Source organism: Coregonus lavaretus, assembly GCF_964263955.1.
Source record: "Coregonus lavaretus genome assembly, chromosome: 2".
NCBI lineage: Eukaryota > Metazoa > Chordata > Actinopteri > Salmoniformes > Salmonidae > Coregonus > Coregonus lavaretus.
Genome location: NC_139989.1, coordinates 45,680,074 through 45,706,177, shown reverse-complemented (window position 1 = coordinate 45,706,177; position 26,104 = coordinate 45,680,074). Strand labels below are relative to the sequence as shown.

General features: G+C 42.1%; 1 pseudogene across 1 annotated transcript in view; it reads left to right on the top strand.

The window, feature by feature from the left end:
* The window catches only part of LOC311139233 (nuclear factor 1 X-type-like), an 88,573-nt pseudogene that overhangs the window by 7,067 nt on the left and 55,402 nt on the right, over positions 1–26,104 (top strand). The window contains exons 2-3 of the transcript XR_014615224.1: positions 3,524–3,607; positions 11,511–11,546. The product of XR_014615224.1 is annotated as a nuclear factor 1 X-type-like (transcript). The remainder of the gene's footprint in view (positions 1–3,523; positions 3,608–11,510; positions 11,547–26,104) is intronic.

Below are 26,104 nucleotides of genomic sequence, written 5' to 3'. Positions count from 1 at the left end.
AAACTCCATCCCAGACATCAAATCATTGTTTGTTAAGTGAGGCCTTGATACTATTTTCGCTCAAGGCTGGCCATATGGATCAGGCATATGTTGCATATATATAGAAAAGGGTGGCATATACAATTGTCAACATGCTCCATACAAACATACAGAAAGGGGAAAAAGGGGCCAGTGCTACAGGGAGCTACATCAAACAATCAGTGCCGCCTCAAACAAATGATGCCCCTTTTCAAGTATGAAGGCAATCCATGCAGCAGAGAGAGAGGTTTCACTCTGCTATCCCTTCATCCTTCCATCCCTTCACCCCTCCCTCCTTTCAGCAAACCACTGGTCAATCCAACCGCTTTTAGGACTGTAACACCCTCAGGCCTGAGAATAAGCCTCTTTCTCTGAGATGAAGAGAACCGAATCATATTCACAGAAATAGCCTATACAGTGGCTTGCGAAAGTATTCACCCCCCTTGGCATTTTTCCTATTTTGTGGCCTTACAACCTGGAATTAAAATGGATTTTTTGGGGGTTTGTATCATTTGATTTACACAACATGCCTACGACTTTGAAGATGCAACATATTTTTTGTTGTGAAACAAACAAGAAATAAGACAAAGAAACAGAGAACTTGAGCGTGCATAACTATTCACCCCCACAAAGTCAATACTATGTAGAGCCACCTTTTGCAGCAATTACAGCTGCAAGTCTCTTGGGGTATGTCTCTATAAGCTTGGCACATCTAGCCACTGGGATTTATGCCCATTCTTCAAGGCAAAACTGCTCCAGCTCCTTCAAGTTGGATGGGTTCTGCTGGTGTACAGCAATCTTTAAGTCATACCACAGATTCTCAATTGGATTGAGGTCTGGGCTTTGACTAGGCCATTCCAAGACATTTAAATGTTTCCCCTTAAACCACTTGAGTGTTGCTTTAGCAGTATGCTTAAGGTCTTTGTCCTGCTGGAAGGTGAACCTCCGTCCCAGTCTCAAATCTCTGGAAGACTGAAACAGGTTTCCCTCAATAATTTCCCTGTATTTAGCGCCATCCATCATTCCTTCAATTCTGACCAGTTTCCCAGTCCCTGCCAATGAAAAACATCCCCACAGCATGATGCTGCCACCACCATGCTTCACTGTGGGGATGGTGTTCTTGGGGTGATGAGAGGTGTTGGGTTTGTGCCAGACATAGTGTTTTCCTTGATGGCCAAATAGTCTCATCTGACCAGAGTACCTTCTTCCATATGTTTGGGGAGTTGCCCACATGCCTTTTTGCTTTTCTTTAAGCAATGGCTTTTTTTCTGTCCACTCTTCCGTAAAGCCCAGCTCTGTGGAGTGTACGGCTTAAAGTGGTCCAATGGACAGATACTCCAATCTCCACTGTGGAGCTTTACAGCTCCTTCAGGGTTATCTTTGGTCTCTTTGTTGCTTCTCTGATTAATGCCCTCCTTGCCTGGTCCGTGAGTTTTGGTGGGCGGCCCTCTCTTGGCAGGTTTGTTGTGGTGCCATATTCTTTCCATTTTTTAATAATGGATTTAATGGTGCTCCGTGGGATGTTCAAAGTTTCTGATATTTTTTTATAACCCAAACCTGTACTGTACTCCACAACCTTGTCCCTGACCTGTTTGGAGAGCTCCTTGGTCTAGTGGTGTTGCAGACTCTGGGGCCTTTCAGAACAGGTGTATATATATTTAGATCATGTGACACTTAGATTGGACTTTATTTAACTAATTATGTGACTTCTGAAGGTAATTGGTTGCACCAGATCTTATTTAGGGGCTTCATAGCAAAGGGGGTGACTACATATGCACACACCACTTTTCCGTTATTAATTTTTTAGAATATTTTGAAAGTTTTTTTTTCATTTCACTTCACCAATTTGGACTATTTTGTGTATGTCCATTACATGAAATCCAAATAAAAATCAATTTAAATTGCAGGTTGTAATGCAATTTTTGCAAGGCACTGTATGTGGCAAGCAGAACTACCACTGTAGGACAATGTCAAGACGATAGGCTTATGTCCATTAGGAGAGTAAAGGACATATTACATATGAACCTTGGTCCTTAACAACCTTTGAAGAGCTGAGAAAGAGCAGTTATTGTGATGGAACAAACCTTTTATGGTTTCACTCTGTTCTCCTCCATATTAATGATGGCAGGTCCGAACATGGTTGTTGAAGCCGAATGTCATGAATCGTCTAATTTGAGTTTTCAGTTGTGACTTGCACTCACATTTCTTATTCGGAAATCTAACTTGAAGAGCAAACATACAAAAGTAAGCAATGGATTTGCATTAAATGATTAGTTTATACAGCACACACACACACAGACACACACACACACACACACACACACACACACACACACACACACACACACACACACACACACACACAGGCACACACACACACACACACACACACACAGGCACACACACACACACACAAACACACACACAGATGCCCCTCCAGTGTTAAAAGGGAAAGGGAAAAGACAAGAGTGCTAACCTCTCATTGGGTGGGATATGAATAGCCTTTGTTTCTAGCCGCAGCTTGGTTAGCCAAAGTCTGGGACTTATTATAGTGTTGTGTGTTTATGCATGTGTCTGTGTGTGTAAGTATTCCTTCAAGTATTGTTCCTGTGTTATCTGTGTGTGTTAATGTCTGTTTTAAGTGTATATAGTGTATGTTTACCAGGTACACAAGTTAAGAGTAGCATGCATTCAGAGTTGGCTTCGAACACTGTTTGTTCCTGTTTTGTGAAACTTGAGAAATCAGGATTTAAGGTTCTGGAAAATAGGATTTTCCCCCAACTCTCCATATCAAGGTTTCCTCCCAGCTATGTTGTCTGGGCTGGCCTGCCTCAATTGACGGCAGAACTGGAATGGATGCTCATTCAGCGCTCAAGGCCCAGCTGGTGTGTTCCACAGCATACAAATGAACTGTGCTGAATGGAAATAACACTTAGAAAAATACCTTTGCTGCATCGATCAGTGAATGTATGCCCCATGTGAATGTTTTGTGCTGAATCAGTCACCGCTGTGGGAGAAGTCACCAGGTGACAACCAGGGACAGGAAATGCCATTGTGTCAGTGTGTATTGTGTGGTGTGATCCAAAAGCAGCTGAAACGTTCTGGTCTCCATTCTGGTGCTAGCACTGGAGTTCAGGCCTGCGTAGCATATGAGTTGGCCAGTGCACATTATGAATCATGTTTTGTGTGTGAGTATAAGAGGGGTAGGGATTTTCCATTAGATTTTGTACATTATGCTGATATTGCTTGACTGAACTGTAATTGGCACATAATCTCTGACCAATAATAATAACAATAGTAATAATTATAATTATAAGAACAATAATTATAATTATAATAATTAATAATTAATAAATACATAAGTATAATAATATTATAATAATGTTATTATTATTATTAAAATGAAAATGATGTTGTGTTGTGTGTTGTGTTGTATAAGGTAAGGAGTTGTTTAAAGGATGGTAAATGCATTGACACTATGAATGACTGTTGTGTTACGTTTCAGGCCACCGAAACCTTTCTGGTGAATGAAGACCCCTCCAGAGGTCCTGGGATGCCTGAATGCTTTGTAGTATCAGATTCCTACAGGGTATGCATTATTATTGTTATTATTGTTATTATTATGATTATTTAATGTGTTAGTTGAGTCATTAGTCATTATTCAGACTGATGGTCTGCTTTTATGCTCTTGGTAATTGCACCACAATCATAATGTCACTCACAGCTCCCTCTCCTCAGCTGCAAACCATTACAATCATTATTTCCACACACACTTTGAGAAAAGGGCCTTGCAACTCCGCCGAAGCGCCCTTACCTCGTGGGAAAGAAAATTATAACGATAATGTGCAGCATGCAGAGTTGTATAAAATGAAAAAAAAGGACCCCAAAAAACCTAGAAAACTACACACAGTTGAAAAAAACATGCAGCTTTAAAAATTCCACCCAGCAAGCGCATTGGATTTACAGCGATCGGCCTGAAATGAAATGGTAATAAAAAGAGAATTGCTGGATGGGGGGAGTGGTAGTCTGTGGATGACTGAAAATGTGATTGTTAATGAGGTGGGAGCCAGTTTTCTACTCTTTGTTTCCAGCTAAAGCCTTTTGCCAAGTTATAGAGAATCTGGGTTGCTACAGTGTATCGTGTGTCTCGGGGTACAGAAATGAGCCATAATGGGAGGTAATTGAGTATCATGGTTGGTGGAGAAGTTGGAGAGGGGAGGAGCATCAATGTGACCATATTAGATATCAGGGCCAGTGAGTTCAAGGCCATCCAGAGAAGGGTATCTGTACTCACCTCCTCATATGGAGGTTAGGCCCCAGGCATCGCATGGCTACCATGACACCATCACCACTCCAGCTACCTCAGAATCTTCTGTCTGTCCATTTTGTCTTCATATATGAGGGAGTAATTGGTTGGGAATCCTAATTTACATTTACATTTTAGTCATTTAGCAAATTTTTAACCCTGTGAATTCTGTGCTTAACTTCTGAGTCGTATGTTTTAGTTGTTCCATATATTCTGTGTGTTTGTGGTATGCAAAACAACCCATGCAGATGCTGCTGCTACAGTGCTTCAATATAACAGCAAATCCATTTTTGACTTTACCACACTGAGTGGTGTAGCACAGCAAATATGTATATTCCAGCGTGTGAAAAGGAGAGCCACAGACTCAAAAACCATAGCATATGGCTCTACCATGTGTTACTTAATGAGAGATTTACTCACATAGACCACTAAATGTGGGGTTCATTTAAGGAGCGATGCTGGATGAGTGTTTGCGTGTGTTGCATTCAACTCAACTCTATAAAGGAGGAAAACAGTTTTTGAGCCCCTTCAAACCCACTCTCTGCAACCTTTCACTTTTGTGATCCTGTGTGCTTTTTATGACTTCAGAGACAGAGAGCATCCATGAATACACTGAGTTAGACAGAGACTACAACTTGGGAACAGGATTCATTCCACCTGCTGTTACACAACTGCCCAAATTATGTGTATGTTTGTCACTCTGAAAGTTACTGCTTATCAGAATTGACGTCATTTTGGGATATATTTTCCAATATATCAAGGTAACGTTTATTATTTCAGTCATATCATATTCACAGATGGAATCAACCAGTATGGAATGCTGTGAGCATGACCTTGTGTGGTGAGAAGGGGAGGTTACGGTTATGTGGTCTGCACAGACCCCTGACCATACACTCCCTCCCTCCCTCCCTCCCTCCCTCCCTCCCTCCCTCCCTCCCTCCCTCTATGTCTCCCTCTCTGTCTCTCTCTATCTCTCTCCCTCCCTCCTTCCCTCAGTCTCTGGCTCCCCTGGTTGTGTGCAGTATAATTGGCCACACAGAGCCCAGATCTCTTTGTTTCTCCAGCAGAGGCTTGTGGTGTAAATGCACAAGCAGTAGGCCTCATAAATCTTAGGGACTCCAGTGTCAGATCTACATTTCAGCTCCACACTGACGTTACCCCCACCAAACCCCTATACCACACTTAGGACCTGGTCCAAAACTTGTTTTATTACTTTGTGAAAAGCATGTTTGTGTTTGTGTGTGTGTGTGTGTGTGTGTGTGTGTGTGTGTGTGTGTGTGTGTGTGTGTGTGTGTGTGTGTGTGAGAGAGAGAGAGAGAGAGAGAGAGAGAGAGAGAGAGAGAGAGAGAGAGAGAGAGAGAGAGAGAGAGAGAGAGAGAGAGAGAGAGAGAGAGAGAGAGAGAGAGAGAGAGAGAGAGAGAGAGAGAGAGAGAGAGAGAGAGAGAGAGAGAGAGATGTTTTCTGTGAGAGGGTACATGCCTCTGAAAATTGTTCCCAGTTTGACCAATATTCTGTGTTTTCTAATACACTCCTCCTTCCATGGGACACTATCTTGTTTTGGTAGCATACAGTATGTTCTTATCCAGCAGTCTTCAGGTTGGGCTGTTTTCCATTTTCAAGTCAACTTCATTGTAGTAAATGTCCCAGGCCAGACCAACAGTGTGGCTGCAGCGTGCGCCTCTGCTGTTTCAACTGCAGTCGCCATTGCAGGTTTCAGTTTGGATTTAATGTCTGATAGCGTTCTATACACTCTGCAATAAGCTCCACAGTAGATCATGTTCATTAATTGTCTTACTTGTACATCGGCCTGGGCTGGAAGTGTGCACTGAAATTCAGTCAAGATGCTGAAAGTGCCTTTGTATCAGAGGGCAGAAAACCAATAGAAGTAACACAAAACATGCGGAACACTGACAAATAATTTGTTCATTTGTTTTACAAACTAATTTATGCCATTTCTATGCAATATTACTGAACATTGCAGAGGCAGTGTAACTGTAGTGTAATAACAATGTAATACTCTTATATGTAAACCCATTAATTTACATAGCTAGAATAAAATGTACAAGGGTCTAGATAAAATGAATCCAAACCAAGACCCCAGTGTCCTTCTCTTCCAATCTCATTAAATATTTCAGCTACCTTCTCATTTCTCAGATGGAAAACAAATGACATTTCCAATATTTTACGACAATCTCTTAATATCAAGTTATTATTTATTAACATTATAGGTCTTTATTGTCGGTTATAGGCCCCATATGCAACAGCACCTTTGACCTTACAGCAATCATATTCTTATGGCATACATTTGCATGGACTTTAATAAGTCTATAATAATATTTCATAGAAAACACACATCAAAACAAAATCACATTGTAGCTATAGCAAATGTTTAGCTCTTTGCAAAATGTACAGTGCTCACCGTCAGACTGGCAGACCTTCTGTAAAGCATTTTACCTTTCTCTTTTAGGCTATAGGCTGCTCTACACGTCTTATTGATAAAACGCTGGATATTATGCATTTGGCGTTCCCATTCATTTAACCCTCGTAATAACATATTTGTTACCATAAAGAAAAAGAGCGGCGTATTGTCATTACGAATGATTACTGAGTATGAGCTGAAACAACCAGATTAAGTAGGAGTTTGTCACCGCATGATTTACAAAATTGAGAGGTTAATGTTAGTGATATTATGTTGTATAGCAAACACCGTCGCCCCTGATCAATAAAAAAATCAGTGCACACGACAGGAGAGTCCATAGAAGAGGGTGGGAGACAAAACTTTTTTCCCCCATAAGTTTGTGTAAGCTTTCACTTTCAGCCTTCTAGGCGGGGTTACAGTACAGCATGGAGTGAGCGAAACAGGACGGCGAGCGATTGCAATGCAGCACTACAGCGAACTTCCATCCAACTTAAATAAGCTCTCCAATTTTTTTTTCTAAAAATAACCATGTACTCCCCGTACTGCTTGACACAGGTAAATGCCATTATTTTATTGTTATTGCATAGTATACAGTCGGTGTTGCGGGTTAGCTTAGTGCTCACACCATTTGAAACAATGTAATAGTTGAATTTGAGTTTATTTGTTACTCTCTGTTCCTTTCTGATAGCATTTACCTTGTATCTCTGACACTTTTTCTTCTTAGATGGCATTTCTTCGCAGGAGTTTCTTATGCATTTCATTGCACATGGTTTTGGAGAGAAAATGGCGCTCCTCCCGAATCTATTTAATATAAAAGGAGGGGAGAAGTGGAGGAGGAGAAAGGAGTCAGTGTAGAAAACTGGACTGAAGTTTAGTGTTACATGTGATGGTCTTACTTCGACATTTTCCAAAATGTTGATCTCGCAAACGCTTGGCAGTGAGAGAGGCTACATGTGGAAGCGTGGCCGTCAAACAGCTTTATCCGCTAACGGTTGAATCTGTGACATTCGAGGGCTTTGGGTCGGTGTAGCCTGCACTTGTCAACCGTGCTCGATTCTGATTAATATAACGTACGTATTTAGTTAAAGTAAATGTTCGGGAATATAATGTATAAACTATTTTACGCATGAGTATCTCATTGCATATATGCGCCATAATGATTATTTTCAAGGTTCTGGTCATGCCCAGCTGATATGAATTTATTTTAGTGACTGGTCCACTGTACCTAGCACAAATACTGTATTTAATCTGCTATTGTAAACTCTTGACCATTTCTGTTCATAGTAAAACGACCCACAATTTACAGCCGATAAATATACCATAACTTTGAATAAGAAACCTACCTCTGATGTTTTACTCTGTGCTGCTTTTCCCTAAATGTATAACCTACTTTCAACTATACAGTGCATGTCCAGACCCTACAACCTGGTATATTTGGTATACATACACCATCAATTGTAAAGTTCCCTGTAGCTCAGTTGGTAGAGCGTGGCGCTTGCAACGCCAGGGTTGTGGGTTCGTTTCCCACGGGGGGCCAGTATGAAAAATGTATGCACTCACTAACTGTAAGTCGCTCTGGATAAGAGCGTCTGCAAAAAAAAAAGGACTAATGACATATTCAATAGGGAATACTCTGATACTTCCACATGCAATATTCCACATTTCTGAGGACAGTTGGGCAGATAAAAATAGCTTATTGATAAGGTCCTACCCAAATAAAATGTACTTTTGTAAAGCTATATATAATCTCTGGCTATATAATATAACTAAATAAATTATTGTTCAATATGCTCATTAATGGAAAAATCTGTTTGATATATTTTATTTGTTAAAACTGGAGAGTTGATCAGGTAACAACAGTTTTAGAATCTACATGATTTTTTGAAAATCAAGAATTCAAGTCAAGTTTTCTTAGAAAAATTATAAAATGCTTATATTTGTCTATTTTATGAAATTGTAGTCTATTTGTCCATGATGAAAGAGAGTATTAAGAAGTATTATAGTGCCTGTTGTAACTTTTGCAGAGATGTGTTCGATGGATTTTAACAAAAAAGTGCATTGCACAGTCCTAAGATAACTTAAACAGTTAGTTATTTAGTTTATGGATGTATTTCCTTTGAAACAATAATGTGCATTAGTAATAGTCCTATAGCTGATCTCTGTCAAGTGAACAGTGATTTATGGTCTATTCTAAAATGGCCAAATGTCACACATCATTGCTTAACTTTTTTTTGACTCACCAAGAACTCTAAATATATGATGTTCAGTAACTATTCATTTCTGACTTATGTGCAATATCATTACTCTTGGAACTGGAATTTTCCTTAGCTTGGCAAAGTAACTTGGAAGGAAGCACCAGAGAAAGCTCTGCTTGAAGTTGTACTGTCAACAGTATATGTTCACAGATAAATGAGACATACAACAGGGGTGTTTGAGCCGACTGACTGAAATATTTAACATATTTTAGCAATAATAATCCACATAATACAAATTTAGAAAGTTCCTAGGCCTAAACTGAATATTGAGGCATCCATCATTTAACTCTCTGCATCAATATATTCCTGGTTCTGCAAAAAGAAAATGTGTGGCCTGCTTTTCTCCTTTCTATGCATTTGTGTGTTGATTTTTTGTTAATGTTTATGGATTCTTTAAAAAGCCATGCATTTTCCTGGGTCCAAAATAGAATGGTTGTTGAAATGATCTGCAATTCTGTGACTCTCCTAACCGGTGGCATAACTGTTGGAAATCTACTCCTATAAAGCAAACTTGTTTATCCCTTGGCTTAATTGGACAGTAGACTGCCAAGGCCTGTGTGATGTGTAATTCATTCCTCATTTTACAGTGTTTTATTAAAATAATTTTACTTCCATGCCTCTGATTCCTGTTACAGAAGCAGAGAGGGTGTTTTTCTCAGTTGCGGGCACAGCCAGTAGTCTGTTTCCATTTAAAACACAATGATCATATGTTGTTGTCTATTCTACTCCCTGATTGACAGAAGCGAGACAAAGCTGATATGAATACATTTTTAAAAGAGGATATCTATTGGAAGAGAGACTCTTGTACTTTTTTAGGCCATACCTGTCTAAATGAAATGCAACTGAGAAAGCAAATAGGCCCACATATTTAGAAATGATGGAATGGGACTTTATCAGATGTACAGAGAGAAATCTCTATATAGGCTCAAACTTTTCTCTCCAACAGTTTAGCATTGAGATTTTGGTAGGCCTGTACACATATAGCCTAATATGCTCATGCATATTTAGTTACAGCGTTTCTGGAATTGATCAATGTTGTAATTATTTTACTAAAGCGGTTATACAGCAGTATGAATGGTAAAGAAAATGAAGCCTGCATAGAGCCAGAGATTTTTTGTCCGTTAATAAAATTTAATTGACAACAGATCTGACTGCACATTCCGCACGTGATGCACATATGCAGAAGTAGGCCTATAAGCTAAATCATTTGGACTGGATGAACAATATAAATGTATTATTTAAAGCTATACATTTACTGTATAGAGTTTGGTATGCTCATGCATTTAGGGAGATATTCAACAAGAGAACAGCTTTGTGCATTGCACTCATCCAGCGTGTGTGGAGCTTGCGCCTCTCTGACCAGCCAAAGCCTCCTGCAATCCCCTCACTTCTGATGTGCCTCTTGTCTGCAGATGTAGACTCACATTTATGTTTATTTAATTAAGGTTAATAATTAAAAAACGAGTTTGGACCTCGGATATGGCAACACATGTAAACAATCAAATAAATTATTAACAGTGATAAAAGCCTTTCTGGAGAGTGGCGAGATGGATGGGGTGTAATGGAGGCAAATTATGGAAAGCATTCAGAGGTCCGGATAGACTTTATTCGTGTGTTGTTTTTAGTAAGCATACATTTTTTATAATGTTATATACAATGTAGGCCCATACAAAAGTTATCTACAGTAGGTATGGAAATAGGCCTACCAAAGTCACTGTGTTGTGTGGCTGGCTGATATAGGCTATTGACTGAGTTATTAGACACAGTAATCGGAATAGCATTGCCTTTTCCATTCTTACAGCGCTACACTCTTAGAAAAAAAGGTGCTGTCTAGAACCTAAAAGGGTTCTTCAGCTGTCGAGAACCCTTTGGAGAACCCTTTTGGTTCCAGGTAGAACCCCTTTGAGTTCCATTTAGAACCCTTTCCACAGAGGGCTCTACATGGAACCCAAAATAGTTTTACCTGGAACCAAAAAAGGTTCTCCTATGGGGATAGCCGCAGAACCCTTTTGGAACCCTTTTTTAAAAGAGTGTAGGCTAGGCCTAAGTCTTAACAAAAAGTGTCCTTTTTCATTTCTGTCACCCGTACGTATAATCAAACCAGCTTAGCTCAGTAAAGCAGATTTCAACACTTTTCTTCTCTACACATCCTAAGTGGAGTTGCCGTGATATTGAAAAATACAAATTACATTGTCATTGTTGTTCTTGTTATAGTCATTATTAGGCATAGGCTATTATTAGGCTATTACAAGGAAGCATGGCATGCTTGGCTTGTTCCCATAAAGCACACCAGGTCATCACCATTTTCTTTTCGCATTTGCCTAAGCCACTTTATTTTAATGATTTGATTTATGCTCACAAGTTTAAACAATAAATGAAATGTGATCACTCTATACTATTGTTACTCGTACGACCTTTTAACTTCCTCTTCTCTTTGCTCTCCTGCTCGCGGGACGGTGACCCCTGCACGGGAATGCTTTTCACACCTCTTAACACCCTCGCGACACTAAAGTATTGCACTACTCACCTTCTAAACAATCCATTAGTGGTAAGTGTTGCCTATTATTTATTTGAAGGCCTATATATTTTAATGTGTGTTATATACAGTTTATTAGGCATTGGTTGTTGTAGCCTATATGACACTTTTTTTTTAAACACTCAAAATATAAAACATTCGTTTAATTTAACCATTCAGCTTATTGAAATTAGGCATCATTTGCTAAATGTTTTTCCCGCACGTTCGGACTTTGTTGAAAAGCAGTCAAGATATAGGCACAAGGCCCAAAAATATAGGCCTGTTTTGTTTCAGACAACTCACTGGCAGCCAATCACTCTTGCTGTAGGCCTAAAGTCCTACTCATTTGTTTAAAAAGCTTAACATACATAAAACAAAAGGTAACTGCGGAGAAAGAACAAGATGGCTATTTAATAACATTTTGTAATTGAACTTAATTATGCAGTTTGCAGCCCTGCAGCACCGATTGGCCGAATGTAGCCTACTAGCAGACATCTAGTCAAGCAGATAGGCCTAGTGTTTAGCAAAAGTAAGTCACATAATTTAATGATGTCATCTAACATTTGCAAACTTGATGCCTTGAAAATGTATCTTGCTTTTCCCTTTTTCATGTAATTAACCCTTGAGTGGCAAACCCAAAATGTTTTACCATTAACCCATTCTTTGCATGCATATTTGAGACAGAAAGACTAAACAGATATTTGTAGAGTTTAGAAACAATTTAGTCCTAAGAAACATATTTCTTGTTGCATGTCATCTTTGTATTGCAGGTCATTCAATATTTCACCTTTGTCTTAATTGCCTTTATGGCTACATTTGTGGCTTAGTCACTTGCCCTAAATGATCCTAAATGATGTTAGGTTAAGGTAGGCTATATTACTGTGAGTTGCTGCATAGATAGATTATATTTGTCTAATCAAATCAAATCAAATTGTATTTGCCACATGCGCCGAATACAACAGGTGTAGGTAGACATTACCGTGAAATGCTTACTTACAGCCCTTAACCAACAATGCATTTATTTCTTAATAAAAAAGTAAAATAAAACAACAACAACAACAAAAAAGTGTTGAGAAAAAAAGAGCAGAAGTAAAATAAAATAACAATAGGGAGGCTATATACAGGGGGGTACCGGCTATGGCTATGTCATTATCAGTTGTTATCAGACATGGTGTTTTGATATTTTTTTTCCAGCAACAGTAAGTAAGAATGGAATGAGCAAGATTGTTTATGAATATTGCTCCAAATTGATGTAATCCCATTGTATGGATTACTATTCTGTACTGAGGATTTATAGTGGTGCCATCGTAGTTTAAACCTCGTATTCCACTGAAACCTCCATGTAGACATTTTGTGAGGTGGCCTTCCAACCTCTCCTCCCCCATCCCCCTCCTCCTCTCCCCTCCTCCACTCCCTCCTCCTTCTCCTCTCCTCACCCCTCTCCTTCCATCCTCTCCCCACCCCTCCCCTCCTCTAACCTCTCCTCACCCCTCCTCCTCTCCCCCCGCCTCCTCTCCTCCCCATCTCTCTCCCCAGGCCTGGAAAATGAGTTGGAACAGCTGTTCAGGGGATTAAAATCTGATGGAACCACAGTCTGAATAAACAGAAATGTTGGATTTTTTGAATTAAAGATACACACTCACACAAACAGCCCCATGCACTCCCCAGCCACACACACACACACACACACACACACACAAACACACCAGAACCTTCCATCCTATGTCCTAATGCCGATTAGGCTGCTGTGTGGTTATCACTGAATTAGCCTGTGTTGCAGGATCCACCATTTTTAGGCTGAATGGCAATTATGTTTTATACCAATTTTTAAGAGGCACTCAGACAGCACTGACTGTGGTTCATCTATGGCGCAAAAGCAAACACCCAAAGTGTAGTGCTCCAAAACACTGAATTGCAGTGGGAAGAAAATTATGCCTTAATGCCTTTTATAGAATTTCTATGGCAGACATATGTTTTTTTATTTTTTGTCATTTTAGCAGACGCTCGTATCCAGAGCGACTTACAGTTAGTGAGTGCATACATTTTCATACTGGCCTCCCGTGGGAAATGAACCCACTACCCTGGCGTTGCAATCGCCATGCTCTACCAACTGAGTTACAGTAATTATAATATTACTGTGCTTGAGTTCAGTGGTGCAGAGAGCAATCACCCTGCCCTGCAGTAAAGCCAATCAGAATGATGCAATTAATGTATGTAGTCTGATAGTGCTTTTCTGATTGGTGTGGAATATTGCCACTGGAGTGAGCCAGTTGAAAAAGAACCCCCGTGTTCCAGACAGAACCCCCGTGTTCCAGACAGAACCCCTGTGTTCCAGACAGAACCCCCGTGTTCCAGACAGAACCCCTGTGTTCCAGACAGAACCCCTGTGTTCCAGACAGAACCCCTGTGTTCCAGACAGAACCCCCGTGTTCCAGACAGAACCCCCGTGTTCCAGACAGACCCCCCGTGTTCCAGACAGAACCCCCGTGTTCCAGACAGACCCCCCGTGTTCCAGACAGAACCCCCGTGTTCCAGACAGAACCCCCGTGTTCCAGACAGAACCCCTGTGTTCCATACAGCCCAAGTCAGTAATGAATATAATGGACATGTGAACTTTATTATGTTCTCCTCCTCTATCCCTAGTTGAAGGTTGGAGTTACAGTGAAACCGGAGTCCCTCATTGGCCCTGTAGGTGTCTCGTGGCAACAGGCGGCTCTTTTCCCCATCATGTAATGGGGACACCGGCAGGCCACAATGCCAGACACTCACAGGGACACTGTGTCCCCTTTACTTATTCATTCCTACCAGGCCGCTGCCACCACCACCACCGGCGGCCTCAAGTCTGCTTTGGTGGTTGGTTGGTGGAGTTGGCAAATTCAAACAGCCATAAACAATGAGGTGGCAAAGCCCTGGTCTCTGTAATCACAGATATGGGCTGGCTGGTGGCTGGTGGCTGGTGGCTGGTGGCTGGTGGCTGGTGGCTGGTGCTGTTCTCTATTCCTCAGGGAGGAGGTACTGTGTCCTGGACCTAGAGATGCCCTGGCTTGTTAATATTTAATGAACATATGGAATATTTAAAGGACATTTCAAGGTTTTGTTGATAAATGTTTTTGAAACATTTTCCATTAGACATTGTAAGTCCATGATGGGGGCACTGTTGTATCTCCAAGAAATGTCTGTCTATTTTATGTAGCATTCAGTACACTGTGTGGTGGGGAAGACAAAGGCTGGATGAATTGGATGTATTTTGGCAAGCGGGAATATAGATTTGAATTAAGTACCATGTAGTTTTTATCTCAAGCTGCATGCAGAAAAGCCCAAACCAACTGAGTCTCATTCAGTATCTGCACAGCTGTCCCAGCATCCGTGGAGAATGGATTCCTATTGCTATTGCCATGGGAGTCTCCAGCCAAGAAGAATAGGAGGATATCCAGTGTGTGTGCAGAGAGAGTGGTGTGTGTGTGTGTGTGTGCGCACGTGCGCCACACTGCCGTCTCCACCCTCCTGCCTTTCCCTTCGCTCATGTCACCCCTGGCATGGATTATACTTTGGCAGAACCCTGGCAATGCCTTCAGCCCCAGTGCGGTTCTGTGGTCGCTGATATGTTGTGCTGTTGTCATGGTAACAGAACGCACAGACACATAAGCGCAAATTACATAATTGGGCTAGAATATACATAGGCACACACAAATATTACTGTACAATATGGGAGAGAGAAGGGGCTCCAGTTAGACCAGAATCCACAAGAGAAAATGTGCCTTTCCCATACAAATCAAGTGAGGGAAGGAGGGAAGGATCCCAGCTCACAGCTCTGATGGAGCTGTGGGCAATAAGGCATCTGCTTGGAATGGACTGACACGTTGGTACAGTATGTGTTTTTACCATGATTAGTCATCTAAAGAGTGGAGCACCTATTATCACCTATTATCTAGTATTTAGACCACTGACTGTCTGACAACCAGTTTGTCTGGGTGTGAGAGGATATGGTGAGTATGGTGGTATTTGTGTAAGAGAGGGTGTGGCAGCTTGAGTTTGTAGAGATAGTCATGCCATGGTGTGGTAGCTAGAATGCGTTATTGTTTTGACAGTTGAAAAGGTCTAAAGTATGTTGTTCTTATTTCTCTGTGGAGTGTTTGTGTGGGGGAGATGATCAGTCCTATTGTGTTTGCCTGATGAGGCCTATCTCAGAGGGCATCGGTGAGATATGCAAACCTCATCCACCAGCACTCTGTCACACTCCACTAGGTCTGTAGTGGGGTGTAATAGCAGTGTTTGAATTGCAAAGTGCCGCACAATTCAGAATTGAGAGGATTGTATGGAGCTTAACAACACTGAGGAAGTCTGTTCTAGCCGGAAACGTAGACTCCCAAGTCTATCAGTAGTGGTGTCCTAAGTGATTTATAAGTGATTTATAAAAGCAGGTGAATATGCTTTTAATATCAAATATCTCAAAATGTTTTGGGTTTGTTTGTCTCATACGGAGCATAAACTTCACATTAAGTGTGTGATTGGTAATATAAGAAAGAGCATGTAGATCCATTGTTTTGGCATGTCACAGGTCAGAGAGCTGCTGCTGCTCATTGACACCCCACTGAAGGTCACTACAGTAGGAGCCTGTTGTTTGTAATGGAGGTGGGGACAGCAGTCTGGTCTCTGACCTCAGCTCCCACTGATCTAAATATATAGACCCCTCATTACATTGCTGCTGGATTCATCTGTATGAAATCTGAGAGCTATCTACCCCTCTGCCTCCCTCTCTCTCTCTCTCTTTACCAGACACAAACACACTCATAACCAAGCATGCACATGCACACACAAATATGGCACAAATGCACACATAATCTGACCTATAAATCGGTAATATCTCCATATCTATTTTAACACACCCATCCAAAACACACATGTACAGTGTGTGAGTGAAAACAGACACACATACATGCACATTCAAACTCTCTCAGTCTTTATGCATTATGCACTAATTAATGGACACATACACCGGCAAACACACACGCTCAAACACTTCCCACACCTGCACACACTTAAGCACGAGGCGCAGGTGTGCATTCTTGACTCTCCCTTGTCAGTCTGGTGCCGACCGTCAAAAGCACCAGAGTGATGATTGGAGAGGTGGTGTTGGTGGGGGAGGAGGGGGGCGGTTGTGTTGCCAGCATACCATGTGTGCCAGCTCCTCGACTGACTCCTAACCCACATGGCACTTCATTCCCTAACCTCCCCCAAATCTGACTGTGGAAACATATTGCATTAGCACTTCTCCCTGCACCTGGCTGTGGCGGAAGATACAATTATGTACATTAGCAGACAACTGCAAAATAACTCATCTCACAACAATCAATGGGGGGAGTGGTGGTGGTTGGGGGAAGGGGGGGTAGTTTAGGTTAGGGTAGTTGTAAAGTGAATACGTCACCCAATGATGTCACATAGTGTTCTCATGTAATGTTGCCATTCTGTAACTCTTTCTGATGAGCAGGTGAATCAAGGTCAAAGTTGATTTGTGGGTATTGGCTCAATTAATGACAATACTTTAATCGTGTTTCCTGTTTGTGACTACCTCATTGAGTTATTGTGTTGAAATAGAATCGGTTTTGTTTATCTAGCCTAGGGTGTAATGAATGCAGCCGTGAGCTGGAACCTGATAACGCTGATCCTCGATAAGATTACCAATCTGAAAATGATCACTTTATGATTAAAAGTGTACATCGGAGTAAACAATATGTTTTGCTTACATATTTTCATCAGGAATGAGAATGATCTTCATCGGGTTAAATGGAGCATTTAATGGGTTAAACTTGGAGGGAAGGAGTTTTCCTGTCTTGGGGGGTGGGTGGAGGAGCATTGAAATTTGGATGCTAACAAACCCTCAAGTCAAACAGTAACATAAGCGATTGTGACCTTATTTCAAGAGCTGTAAAAAAAACACAAGGTAAAAGGAGGATTTGAAGTTAGAGAGACGCGGGACCATAAACAACAATATCAGTAGGCTGGCATGGCTGCACATCTGTAGGTCTCTCAGTTTCTCCGTTCCTTTTCTTTCTTTCTTTCTTTCTTTCTTTCTTTCTTTCTTTCTTTCTTTCTTTCTTTCTTTCTTTCTTTCTTTCTTTCTTTCTTTCTTTCTTTCTTTCTTTCTTTCTTTCTTTCTTTCTTTCTTTCTTTTTTCTCTCTGTCTCTCTAGCTCTCTGTCTGTCTCTCTCTGTCTCTCTGTCTCACTGTCTGTGCTGTATGGCCACCCGGTCCAGCGAGGAATCGCTGTCGCCCCGGGAACAAAGCACTGCAGCTCTCTCCTCAGAGCAGGAAGTTGGACCTTGGCCAGCAGTGGAAAATCTATACGCATAATATAATATATTTTTACCTTACATGAACTCTGAGGAGGACTAGCAGCTGTGAGCAAACACAGAAAGGTTGGGTGTGTGTGTGTGTCCTGAGATTCTTGTGAGGGTCTGCTGGCTGTGGCTGTAGGCTGCAGGCCATACTGAGAGTAGTGTGGAGAGCAGGGTAGGACTCTTGGTAGTAGTCAAACACAAATAGCTGCTGCCTTCTACTCATCTATGTGGCAAAGTTATCCACAGTACTCTGAACTGAACTTAACTGTTGGGGCTTTGAAAATGACTTCAAGCCAGGGTGAGCATTTTACATGGAAACTTTTCGATTTGAGTGGAAAATGTTATTCCCCTTCAGTTAAAAAAAAAGCATTTTTAAATATGCAATACGTTTAGGCTTACGTTAAGTAGGCTACAGCCAGACATTCACATCACATAAATTGTATTTTTGTCAAAAAGACAGATTGTATGTAACAACAATGCATGAAGAAAAACAAGGTCAAGCCAACATATGTCACCGTCAGGTTCAATGGGGGACTTCATGACATCACTGTTCTAGCACAAGGAACTGTGTCCCAACTCGCACTATGCTTTCACAAAGTGGGAAAAAGCTTCTCCTCCAAACATATGCAAGAGTTTATTACACCAGTGTTGCATTGCTCCCTGATCAGCCATTTCCCATACTTAATAAGATGTCTGGTTGCTTTAGGTATCATTTCTTTTAAAGCACTTTCTCATGTGACCACTCACAATCTGAATGGAGAAACAATGTGCTCTTGTCTTTGTGGTCTCAGTTTTTACTGCTTTGTTGAAAAGAGAGTGAGGAAAAAACTACAACCCCGGTCTAAAGTGTCAAGTTTATGTCAGTCTTTTCAAAGGATGTCTTGAGAATAACCTTGTAAAACCCAAACACATATCATTATCGTCATCAGTTAAGTTACTTTTTGCCATCTGCAGCATGTTATGGGGACTGTCGAGTCTAGACATGATGGACCATCCAATGGTGTTGAATATCTACATCAAATCCCTACACGTTTGTTTTCCTTTGTCATGTCATGTCTTTTCCATTACCCAAATAAGGATAGTTCCCGACTTGGAGTTAGGACTCTTGTGCGGACCACAATTCCCTGTATGTCCCAGTCATGCTACTGAAATGTATGATGAATGTGAGTAGGAATGGCTTAGGTGTACATTATAGTGGGGTTTTAAGTTACCGTTTTATGGTCATCATCTTTAAGACTAGATGGAAGAGCTCCCGGCCAAAAGACATGTCTGTGTATGTTTGGCTGTGTAACGGGGGTCAGCTTAGCTTCCTCCACTGTCTGACTGCCCCATACTGGGCTCGAACCAGCGGTCCTCTGCTTCGCAGCACACGTGACCGCCCTCCTTGACAACGTTCCAACGGGTTGAACCATTCAAAAGGTACCGATTTGATGGCTCCTTCTGTGACATTTCAAGCTAGCCGTGGAGTGAGCGTTCTTTTAACGCCGTTACATGTGCATAGAACATGTTTGAGCCTGAGTGATTAATGTATATGTTTCAATGAGCATTCAAGGGAAATGTGCATCCATTCCTCTTGAAAATCTAAGAAATTTGCAGCAGCAACTGCTCAAAATAAAAACAATCAAGGAGAAGAGAGTCTGTGTTTGGGCAATACAGTAGGTCGGTTAGTGCTCCAAGCCATTCTTTTAACTAATGTGATTTGTTCCATTTTTTCCCCCATCAATCAACACGGTGCGTATTTACTGTAACTGAGCCCTATGTATATTTGAGAAAGAGTCTTTATAGCCATGGCTGGTTGTATTCTGCTCTTACTTTCCTTGGAAGCGGAGTGTGATTAAAACAGACGATATAGGCGTATTGTATTTCCTAGGGGACTGGAAGGAATGTGAACGCATCATAACCATATTACACTAGTTAGGAACTATTTCTGTTGCCAAATCAGTGGATACATGGGATGCCGTCCCTAACGGTGGCTCTGCACAAAGAGACGGAACCCAACCCAACTCCAACCAAAAACAGCCCCCAAAAAGATGTCTGCCTCCTCCGAATCCATTTGACATTTTTTGTTGTGAGAGAGAGAAAGAAGCATGTCGATGGTGGGACTTTGGCCGGTACAATCCCTCCACTTTTAAAACAATGCTGCAGTTGTCTTCCATAACCTAATTACTCCCTCCAGGGGGAGAAAGGCAACAGCACAAAATCCCAGAGTTAGGAGCTCTGATCTCCACTCTTAAAGAAAAGGCCTCATTCATTTCCCTCCACCACACAGACGGTCTGTTTTTCATTGGTCTAGGATTGGGTTTAGTTTGATAGTTTAATTACAAACTATCTTGATATTGGAGTATAAATGCTTTTTTTATTTGGAGTCTGCTCCATAATCTCTTATGATCAGCTGATATTGAGAATGAGGAGGACTTTCTGTACTACGCCTAGTAAAACTAATTGGAGTTTTGATTGAGGTCATTTTAACATATCTGACCTCTTGTCCTCTGCCCATAATGTGTTTGAGCTGGAGATTATTCAGGATATCACTGTTATCATGCTCTTGTTGATACGGGCAGACAGACACTGTAAAGGCACCCAGAACCGTAGTTCCCTGTAGCTCAGTTGGTAGAGCATGGCGCTTGCAACGCCAGGGTTGTGGGTTCGTTTCCCACGGGGGGCCAGTATGAAAAATGTATGCACTCACTAACTGTAAGTCGCTCTGGATAAGAGCGTCTGTTAATGACTAAAATGTAAATGTAAACCGAAACGTGTCTTTCAGGTGCAACTTTTCTGCAGAGCAGGCTAGGGCAAAACAAATAACATTGTTCCCTCTTTGTCTTTCATCACCTCCATCATTTACTAGCACTGGAAGGTTGCTGAAACTTTATGACAGTAATTGAACACAAGGAAGTCTCTACAGGAAGAAGGGAAAGGGATGTGTGCAGTAACGTTTACCAACAGGAAAACAGTGTTCATGTCTCTCACTCCCCAGAACATCAACCACCTCCTATTTAACTTGTTTTATTTATTTGTTTATGCAGACTCAGGAGCTGCCATTGTATGAAACAAGGCAAGTTTACCATTGGATAGCTTTTTTTTCTCAATGTTTATTACTAACTCAGTCTGCTTAAAGAAGTCTTTGCATTTGGTTATCTGGGGCTTTTCCTTCTATTATGTGGCACAGGCTTATAAACACAGAATAAATGAGTCATCATATTCACGTTCATTGACCAGAAGACTTTATGATGATATATTTTGTTGACATTGGCATGAATACAATTCATCTGTATATTAGTTCAGCCCCACACAAATTCAGTTTAGTAACATTAGCTTTTTCACTTAAGTTTTCTTTGTTGTCAGTTGGTTAATGTAAATATAAGGGGTATGCACTGAGACAGTGAGCGCCTATACAGTATGTCCATATAGACATTTACATTTACATTTTAGTCATTTAGCAGACGCTCTTACCCAGACCTACTGTATGAACAGGCCACACAAGGAGACAAGACAGTGGTGTGTCTCTGTGAGTGTTTGTGTTAGCCTGAGTTGCTTTCCTGTGCTGTGTGGGGCTGTGTCCGGCGTGTGTGGACCCCGGCCCTCATTGTCGGCCTCCTCAACGCCTTTCCGCCCTAGAGGGGACGGCAGCAGAGGAAGCTTAACTTGGCTGACATGAAGGAGCCTCTTCCTTCAGTCTCTCTACTGGTTGATTAACCCTCTCTGTCTACCTGTCTGTCACTGGGACTAACCATGAAGCACGTCTGTGTTTCTAATCTCATGTTTGGTTCACCGCAACAATGACAATGATGACAATAATACTATTATTACACAGTTATCATTTTTATTTCAGATATATAGACATTATGCTTGAATGTTAATCGAATTAATGCACTTTCTTGAAACTCAAAGAGAACATTATTTTAGTTCTTTTTTTACATCTATGAAACAAGAAACAAACAAGTACCTGTCTTGTCTATTAAAATACCTTCTATACTTTCCCCTGGATGATGAAAGGGAATTGAGTCATTATCACATCAATGGCTGCTAGATAATGGTACCTGTGGGTTATGTGAAGCGGCTCTATTTAATATCATCACAGGACTCATTTTCATCTCTTCCCTCCCTCTGTCTCTCCTCCCTTTTAACCCATCTCCCTCTCACACTCTCTCTCGCTCTCTCTCTGTCTCTCTCTCTGTCTCTCTCTCTCGCTCTCTCTCTCTGACTCTCTCTCTGACGCTCTCTCTCTCTCACACACACACACTTTCTCTCTTTCTCTGTCTTAGCAGCACATCTGCCAGCCGAGGCAGTCCTTTATCAGACCTATTACAGACATACCTACAGGAGTGTCCATGAGCCGCACCTCTATTAAACATACTCCCATTTGTGTAATTTGCCCTCAGCGGTAGTAAAACAAAGTACAGCGTGTTTTGGCCTTACTCAAGAACCGTGCAGGTGTGACTGACTGCAGATCAGCCGGCCTCATGGAGGACTCAGAGGCAAAAGTATAATTGCTGGTTCTCAGTTTCCTCATGTGAGAGTGAATGGTAGCAAGATAGAGACAGAGGGGGGAGAGAAAGGCACAGACATGGAGGGTGAGACATTGGGGGTTGTGAGTTTGGGATGGCTGCAAATCATTTGCATAAAGGACAGGGCAGTGTGCCCGGCTGTGGAAAGGGTTGGCATCACGCCTCGCCGACTGGCAGAGGGAAGACTGAAGAGAGAGAAAAAAATGAGAGATGGAGAAAGACAGAGAGAGAGGGAGCGAGAGGGGGGAAATGTAGTCAATAGTGCATCCCTTGTTCAGAAAGAGGAGGGTGCTGGCTGTTGGCAGGAGAGCTGGGTAAATCTCTAGTTTGATTGTGTGCTAGATTGCCCCTTTATTTCTTTGATTGCAAAGCGTTCAACACTCTGCAAGAGTAGTGTGCTTCCCTGTGAGTGCATGTGTGAGTTTTTTGTGCAGGCCATGATTGTCTCCTCACATGTTTCTCAGTCTATATTTATATGTAATCAGTACATCTTGCAATTTAGAGTGGCTTGTAAAATGCTAACTCTTCCTAACCCTAAAGCACATTAGTAACCTGTATTATCCTCCATGGGTTCTCAGCAGACCCTGGTCCAGACAGTTCTACTGCCTTACCGATACCTAGCCAATGCAATACTAAATGCTAATTTACTGCATAGGCAAAGATATATCCTCAAAACAAATGGACCACAAAATGGACAAGGGGACCGAGCCATTTGCTGGTGGCCTCTCCCTGCCCTCCAATCAAAACACACCCAGTCCAAAGTGAGCTCCACCCCCACAGACAACAGTCCACGGGTCTGGCTCAATCAGAGAGGGCCCCAGAGTCAGAATGCTGCAGCCGCACTGGCCGCACTGCTGATGATGTCATAGTAGTAGAGAGTGAAAGGGACGATTATCTAGCATGGGCTTGTTATTTCTGGCCCTGGGTATGACTAGCTTGTTACCCATAAAGCCTGTGGTTACGATGGAGACTGTGATGATGCGTCATACTGTACTCTTGGGGCATATGTGTTTTTTAATTACTAGACATCCCTTTGATTTCTTATTCTGCACTGTTTGAAAGTGGAATAAAGCCTTTCAGCTTAGTTAAGCAGCAAGTTAACACATGAACGTGAGATCCCTCTTTTCATGTGTTGAAATTCTGAATCAAAATGACATGTAGTGGGTTCATTTTAGACTGTGGCACGTGTTGAGATCTCTGAGCTCAGGAATGAGTCACAATGCTCATAAAAATCTAAGTTCTCCCAACTACTTGAATTGGGCCATAGAGATAACAGACTAGGCAATGTGCTATGAATTAAATCAGGCCCTATCATGTCAAAAAAAACGTTCAATCTTTGAAAACAACATTGCTTCTTGTGAAGGACATATTCAGTTAGCTGCCAAGTAAATCGTCATTAGCCATATATTTTAGCCTCGTAGACCATCGTTTGAAGGATTGTTACCAGGGTTTAAGGAGATTGATTAATTGAGATTTAATTGGTGAATGGAATTGTGGCCATTATTTTCTGTGATGAATACACTTCAATTTCAATTCACAACTCCAGAACTGATTGCTAAACAGTCCTTCCTTTAGTGTAATCATGTCCTCCAGAGGTTCAGTGTTTTTTAATGGAGGTCGACAGCGGCTGGGTAGCTGCGCCCATCGACGGCTCCCTGAGGAGATAAACATGTTGTTTGGTGCAGAGTCAGCCAGCCTGTCACAGCACGGCGAGCCGCCAGCACCGTCACTGAAAGCAGGGCGGTGGTTTCCCTATTCAACAGAACATTCTTTCTAGACAGTGGCATGGGGCTGGGAGGAAGAGGAGGAACGGGAGAGGAGGGGAGAGGGCATGTGATGAGGTTCAAGTGGAAGCCTCAAGTGCTATTACTGCCCCCGTCATAAAGCCAGACCTGGTGGTGATATGCCATGCCCTCGGTACAGTAGGTGTCTCACCTGTTTTAAAGGGCCTACGCACTAGTATGACATCATTAGCCATCATCAGTATTGTTCTCTATGTAAACATACTCATGTATTGCTAAATTTGCTCTAATGTTGAGTCAAATAATTTGGAATATCTTCCTGCACACCCTATCAATAATATCCCATCGTTTCTCAGGAACACGAACAAGTTTCAGCCTGTGTTATAACTGGAGGCAGAATAATATCAATTTGATATCTCTGTACACTATTACAAAAACAAAATGGTTTAGATCATTGGGTTCACCTGGATCTCAATGTTTTCAGAAAGGTTTCAGGTCTTGATATGGCACACCAAAACGTTTTAATGTTAATTCAGGCCGGTGCTGTTTGCTTAATGATCCTTGGCTTGATTTGTTCTTTAAAGCTCAAGATAAATCTTCTGGGGAGTCTATTGGAACCAGACCTCGATATCTAACACCGCTTCATGAGTACTCCAGTCAACTATGTGGTAGTGCAGTGTGATATAGATGTCAGTGGTACTGTGGAGTGGGCTGGGGAGAGGAGAGGTGGTGGTACTACTAGCCCCTGCAGCGGCGTGGCGTGGCTGTGAGGTGACAACCCTGCGTGGGGCTGGAATGTGCTGTGCGTGCCTCCCTCTGATGGCTCCCCTGCCAACCCCGGGCCTGTGAGCACGCAGCCACCACAAATTGCTTGCAGATTTTTCACACATAGTAATGCGCTGGTTTGTAAACTGAGATAATTACAACGAACGCTAGCGCTGAGCTTCAAAGATCTTTACACATCACTTGCTTGCCCACAGAGAGAGTAAGATTGTGGGGAGGGTTGTGCTTTTTTCCCTTTAAGTTGAATTTTCACTCTCCTTATCTTTCTGGTTTTAATGATTAACAGAAATGATTACGCTGATTACAATGGAGAGTTACCAGGCTGGCACTGTACTCACCCTGTAGCCTGCACTAATCACAATGAAAAACACAGGAGGTAAATGGGGGGCTCAGTAGAGCTCTAGCCTATGTCCTCAATACATTATAACCGAAATGCAGTAACTGATAGTGAGGCATTGGAAGGTGAATGGATGGCACCGGTACTTACAGAGATTAATGTTTTAAAACAGAGGATTGACAGGCCTTCAGAGGAGAGCAATAGGAAAGTAGGGGTGTGGGTGCGTAGGAGAACGTGCTGACTGACGTCAGTGTGCCAGTGTTGGCACATGCAGCCTTTGTCCCTGACTCACCTGCACCCTCAGAGCCGTGTAGAGACTGAACCCAAGGAGGTCATGCCAACAGGGGAAGGGGCAGACCAAACTGACACGCTTACCTATGGCAGAAGCCAGTCAAGGACACACACCTGCTACCCTCTGTGAATGGTAAAGCCTGTATGAATGGTAACTTGAGTGTATATGCCACTTTGTGTATATGACGTTCTTGTCTGTGGATGTGTTGGTCGTTTAGGGTCTATATGTTACATGTACGTAACGGCCCTATGGGCCGTTCTGGCTCTGACAAGGCTTACTTACTTGCTACTTATGTTACATGTACATATTTGCACGAGTCTGTGCATATCATTTGGATGTCCCTGAAGTGATGGTGTGTTAGCACACTGGCATGCCTACGTGCCTGGGCTGGCATGGCACCCCCCTGCGGCCATGTATCTCTCACTCACCCAGGAGCTGCTGCATGTGCCTGCCTGGCCCTGGCTGACTAAGCCTCCACTGCCGCCCGCCCCACCTCCTCTCCTCTGTGTGGCCCAGCAGGGTCAGGGTCTGCCAGCATCTAGGGTCAGGGACACTCAGCTGGTCAGGGAGGACAGCAGTGAGCCACACCAG